The sequence below is a fragment of the Alosa pseudoharengus genome, unplaced genomic scaffold (assembly GCF_046254945.1).
Source record: "Alosa pseudoharengus isolate Yale_2024_CS ecotype anadromous, Long Island Sound unplaced genomic scaffold, YU_APseudo_1.1 YU_APseudo_1.1_scf_29, whole genome shotgun sequence".
In the NCBI taxonomy this organism is placed as follows: Eukaryota; Metazoa; Chordata; class Actinopteri; order Clupeiformes; family Clupeidae; genus Alosa; species Alosa pseudoharengus.
This window is the reverse complement of record NW_027468715.1, coordinates 1,221,283-1,227,827: the sequence shown is the minus strand read 5'-3', so window position 1 is coordinate 1,227,827 and position 6,545 is coordinate 1,221,283.

The window sequence follows — 6,545 nt, the reverse complement described above, 5'->3', positions numbered from 1 at the left end:
CAGACCAAGCCTCACAAAAGATACTCCTTTTCGTCTTCGGAACTAAAACCGTTCGCCCGTAACAGCCAATCAAAATTTGCGGCGAAGCCGCCAAACAGGAAGTGAGCTCATATCTCAGCAACCCATTGATCTATCATAACCAAACTTTGTACATGGACTCAGGACCCAATCAGAGGGACGCTCAAGAAATCTGGTGACCTTTGACCTCTAGGGGGCGCTGTAATTTAGAAACATGTCTTTTGGCCTGTAGCTGCAGTTGTGGTTAGAATTAAAATGCACTAGTGGTGTCTGGTAATACTGTTGGAGGTCCTTAGGCCGACCCAAGCCAACTTGTGATGTCATCGTACTTGATTCGGCCGCCATATTGGATTTAATCAAAAACACGTACAAGTTTTCGCAGGTCACAAATTTCAGCGGATCCTCACCAAAATTGGCAGAGACCATCTTCAGACCATGCCTTATCAGTGCGTTGCTTTCTGGAACAATTGACAGAAGCGTTCGGCTGTAACAGCCAATCGAAATTTGCGGCGAAGCCGCCAAACAGGAAGTGAGCTCATATCTCAGCAACCCTTGCATGTATCAAAGCCAAACTGGGTGCATGGACTCAACACCCAATCAGGGGGACACTCAAGAAATCTGGTGACCTTTGACCTCTAGGGGGCGCTGTAATTAAGAAACATGCCTTTTGGCCTGTAGCTGCTGTTGTGCTTAGAATTAAAATGCACTAGTGGTTTCAGGTAATACTGTTGGACGTCCTTAGGCCAACCCAGGCCAACTTGTGATGTCATCATAATTGATTCGGCCGCCATATTGGATTTAATCAAAAACATCAAAACGTTTTCACAGGTCACAAATTTCATCTGATCTTCACCAAAATTGGCACAGACTATCTTCAGACCATAACTTATCAATATGTTGCTTTCTGGAACAATTGACAAAAGCATTCTTCCATAACAGCCAATCAAAAATGATGGCGAAGCCGCCAAACAGGAAGTGAGCTCATATCTCAGCAACCCTGCCATGTATCATAACCAAACTTACTACATAGATTCATGACCCCATTAGGAGGATGCACAAAACATTTGGTGACCTTTGACCTGTAGAGGTTGCTGCAATTTTGCATTTTGATCTGTAGTTGCTGATGTGTTTCATCGATCCTTTATTTTTTGATGTGAAACTGATGACAACATGTTCCATCCAGTTCATTCTAATGCGTGCGTGCAAGGGCGGGGAGGGGCAGGACGGGGTGGGATGGGCAGGGGTGATTAGATGGGGGGCTGGCTGGCGGAGGCGGTGGCAATTCTCAGCCCTGTTTCAGCCCTACAAAATCAGTTATGTTTTGATGTGACACTAGTTGAAAGTGTTGATCGCGGATGTCTGCTGAGTTCTATCTTGTCGCCGTGGCTACTCCAGCCTATTCTGCTTGGCCCCCTCATTGCTGCTTGCAGCTATATTTATTATTATTATTATTTAACATCTTTCCTCTGCCATTGGAGTCTATGGCAGCCTATAGAACCGTCTGGTGAAAAGTTGTGAAATTTGGCACACTGATTGGGAACAGGCCAATGATTAATTTCACCAAGATTCATGCCGGCACCTTGAGCACTCTAGCGCCACCAACAGGCCAAAGTTGGACGCGCGTTCACACACGTAACTTTTGACCCATAGGCCCAATTGTCAAAAATGAGGTATCGTTGGAATCCTTGGACCAAGCCGAGTTCAACGCACCATATGACATCATTTTCCGCCATGATGGATTTTCCGCCATTTTGGATTTTAGTGAAAGTGAAACTAATTCTTCACAGGTCACAAATTTTGTCCGATCGTCACCAAACTTGACACACATGATCTTCAGCCCAAGCCTCACAAAAGATACTCCTTTTCGTCTTCGGAACTCAAACCGTTCACCCGTAACAGCCAATCGAAACATGCGGCGAAGCCGCCAAACAGGAAGTGAGCTCACATCTCAGCAACCCTTGCATGTATCAAAGCCAAACTTGGTGCATGGACTCAGGACCCAATCATGGGGACGTCGAAGAAATCTGGTGACCTTTGACCTCTAGGGGGCGCTGTAATTAAGAAACATGTCATTTGGCCTGTAGCTGCAGTTGTGCTTAGAATTAAAATGCACTAGTGGTGTCTGGTAATACTGTTGGAGGTCCTTAGGCCGACCCAAGCCAACTTGTGATGTCATCATAATTGATTCGGCCGCCATATTGGATTTAATCAAAAACACGTACAAATTTTCGCAGGCCACAAATTTCAACGGATCCTCACCAAAATTGGCAGAGACCATCTTCAGACCATGCCTTATCAGTGCATCGCTTTTCGGAACGATTGACAGTAGCATTCGGCTGTAACAGCCAATCGAAACTTGCGGCGAAGCCGCCAAACAGGAAGTGAGCTCATATCTCAGCAACCCTACCATGTATCATAACCAAACTTACTACATAGGTTCAGGACCCCATTAGGAGGACGCTCAAAAAATGTGTTGACCTTTGACCTGTAGGGGGTGCTGCAATTAGCAATATTGCATTTTGATCTGTAGTTGCGATGTGTTTTATCGATCTTTTATTTTTGGATGTGAAACTGATGACAACATGTTCCATCCAGTTCATTCTAATGCGTGTGTGGTAGGGCGGGGCGGGACGGGGTGGGACGGGCAGGGGTGATTAGGTGGGGGGGCTGGCTGGCGGAGGCTGTGGCAATACTCAGCCCTGTTTCAACCCTACAAAGTCAGTTATGTTTGATGTGACACTTGTTGAAAGTGTTGATCACGATGTCTGCTGAGTTCTATCTTGTCGCCGTGGCTACTCCGGCCTATTCTGCTTGGCCCCCTCATTGCTGCTTGCAGCTATATTTGGGGGCCAAGCAGCGAAGCTGCGAAGGCACCCATTGTTTTTCTATTTTTTCTTATTATTATTATTATTATTATTCCTCTGCCATTGAAGTCAATGGCAGCCCATAGAACCGTCTGGCAAAAAGTTCTGAAATTTGGCACCGTGATTGCAGACAGTCCAATGATTCATTTCACCAAGTTTCATACCGGCACCTTGAGCGCTCTAGCGCCACCAATAGGCCAAATTTGGACGTGCGTTCACGCACGTACCTTTTGACCCGTTGACCCGATTGTCAAAAATGAGGTATTGCTAGAATCCTTGGACCAAGCCGAGTTCAACGGACCCTGTGACGTCATTTTCCGCCATGATGGATTTTCCGCCATTTTGGATTTCATCAAAAACACTTAAAAGTCTTCACAGGTCACAAATTTTGTCCGATCGACACCAAACCTGACACATTTGATCTTCACATCAAGCCGCACAAAAGTTATTCCTTTTCGTCTTCGGAACTCAAACCGTTTGCCCGTAACAGCCAATCGAAATATGCGGCGAAGCCGCCAAACAGGAAGTAAGCTCATATCTCAGCAACCCATTCACCTATCATAACCAAACTTAGTACATGGACTCAGGACCCAATCAGGGGGACGCCCAAGTAATCTGGTGACCTTTGACCTCTAGGGGGCGCTGTAATTAAGAAACATGCCTTTTGGCCTGTAGCTGCAGTTGTGGTTAGAATTAAAACTCACTAGTGGTGTCTGGTAATACTGTTGGAGGTCCTTAGGCCGACCCAAGACAGCTTGTGATGTCATCGTAATTGATTCGGCCGCCATATTGGATTTAATCAAAAACACGCACAAGTTTTCGCAGGTCACAAACTTCAGCGGATCCTCACCAAAATTGGCAGAGACCATCTTCAGACCATGCCTTTTCAGTGCCTTGCTTTCTGGAACAATTGACAGAAGCATCCGGCTGTAACAGCCAATCGAAATTTGCGGCGAAGCCACCAAACAGGAAGTGAGCTCATATCTCAGCAACCTTTGCATGTATCAAAGCCAAACTGGGTGCATGGACTCAGGACCCAATCAGGGGGACACTAAATAAATCTGGTGACCTTTGACCTCTAGGGGGCGCTGTAATTAAGAAGCATGCCTTTTGGCCTGTAGCTGCTGTTGTGTTTGGAATTAAAATTTACTAGTGGTGTCTGGTAATACTGTTGGAGGTCCTTAGGCCGACCCAGGCCAAGAAAAGCATTCGCCCGTAACAGCCAATCGAAATTGGTGGCGAAGCCGCCAAACAGGAAGTGAGCTCATATCTCAGCAACCCTGCCATGTATCATAGCCAAACTTACTACATATATTCATGACCCCATTAGGAGGACGCTCATAAAATTTGGTCACCTTTGACCTGTAGGGGGTGCTGCAATAAGCAATATTGCATTTTGATGTGTAGTTGCTGATGTGTTTTATCAATCTTTTATTTTTTGATGTGAAACTGATGACAACATGTTCCATCCAGTTAATTCTAATGCGTGCGTGCAAGGGCAGGGCAGGGCAGGGCAGGACGGGGTCGGACGGGGTGGGGTGATTAGGTGGGGGGGGCTGGCTGGCGGAGGCGGTGGCAATACTCAGCCCTATTTCAGCCCTGTTGATCCCGGGTGTCTGCTGAGTTCTATCTTGTCACCGTGGCTACTCCGGCCTATTCTGCTTGGCCCCCTCATTGCTGCTTGCAGCTATATTTATTATTATTATTATTATTATTATTATTATTCCGCCATTGAAGTCAATGGCAGCCCATAGAACCGTCTGCTGAAAAGTTGTGAAATTTGGCACACTGATTAGGGACAGTCCCATGATTAATGTCACCAAGTTTCATGATGGCACCTAGAGCACTCTAGCGCCACCAACAGGCCAAAGTTGGACGTGCGTTCACGCACGTAACTTTTGACCCGTATTGCCGATTGTCAAAAATGAGATATCGTTGGAATCCTTGGACCAAGCCGAGTTCAACGCACCCTATGACGTCAATTTCCGCCATGATGGATTTTCCGCCATATTGGATTTCATCAAAAACACTAAAAAGTCTTCAAAGGTCACAAATTTTGTCCGATCGACACCAAAACTGACACACTTGATCTTCAGACCAAGCCTCACAAAAGTTATTCCTTTTCGACTTCTCAACTCAAACCGTTCGCCCGTAACAGCCAATCGAAGTTTGCAGCGAAGCCGCCAAACAGGAAGTGAGCACATATCTCAGCAACCCATTCACCTATCATAACCAAACTTAGTACATGGACTCAGGACCCAATCAGGGGGACGCTCAAGAAATCTGGTGACCTTTGACCTCTAGGGGGCGCTGTAATTAAGAAACATGCCTTTTGGCCTGTAGCTGCAGTTGTGCTTAGAATTAAAACGCACTAGTGGTGTCTGGTAATACTGTTGGAGGTCCTTAGGCCGACCCATGTCGACTTGTGATGTCATCGTAATTGATTCGGCCGCCATATTGGATTTAATCAAAAACACGTACAAGTTTTCGCAGGTCACAAATTTCAGCGGATCCTCACCAAAATTGGCAGAGACCATCTTCAGACCATGCCTTATCAGTGCATTGCTTTTTGGAACAATTGACAGTAGCATGCGGCTGTAACAACCAATCGAAACTTGCGGCGAAGCCGCCAAACAGGAAGTGAGCTCATATCTCAGCAACCCATTCATCTATAATAACCAAACTTAGTACATGGACTCAGGACCCAATCAGGGGGACGCTCAAGGAATCTAGTGACCTTTGACCTCTAGGGGGCGCTATAATTAAGAAACATGCCTTTTGGGCTGTAGCTGCTGTTGTCCTTAGAATTAAAATGCACTAGTGGTTTCAGGTAATACTGTTGGAGGTCCTTAGGCTGACCCAGCACAACTTGTGATGTCATCGTAATTGATTCGGCCATCATGTTGGATTTAATCAAAAACATCAAAAAGTTTTCGCGGGTCGCAAATTTCATCTGATCTTCACCAAAATTGGCACAGACCATTTTTAGACCATAACCTATCAATAGATTGCTCTCTGGAACAATTGACAAAAGCATTCGTCCGTAACAGCCAATCGAAATTGGTGGCGAAGCCGCCAAACAGGAAGTGAGCTCATATCTCAGCAACCCTGCCATGTATTATAACCAAACTTACTACATATATTCATGACCCCATTAGGAGGACGCTCAAAAAATTTGGTGACCTTTGACCTGTAGGGGGTGCTGCACTTAGCAATATTGCATTTTGATGTGTAGTTGCTGATGTGTTATATCAATTTTTAATTTTTTGATGTGAAACTGATGACAGCATGTTCCATCCAGTTAATTCTAATGCGTGCGTGCAAGGGCAGGGCAGGCAGGGCAGGGCAGGGCAGGACGGGGTGAGACGGGCTGGGGTGATTAGGTGGGGGGGGGCTGGCTGGCGGTGTGGTGGCAACACTCAGCCCTGTTTCAGCCCTGTTGATCCCGGGTGTCTGCTGAGTTCTATCTTGTAACCGTGGCTACTCCGGCCTATTCTGCTTGGCCCCCTCATTGCTGCTTGCAGCTATATTTGGGGGCCAAGCAGCGAAGCTGCGAAGGCACCCATTGTGTTTCTATTTGTTCTTATTGGGGGCCAAGCAGCGAAGCTGCGAAGGCACCCATTGTGTTTCTATGTTTTCTTATTATTATTATTATTACGCTTC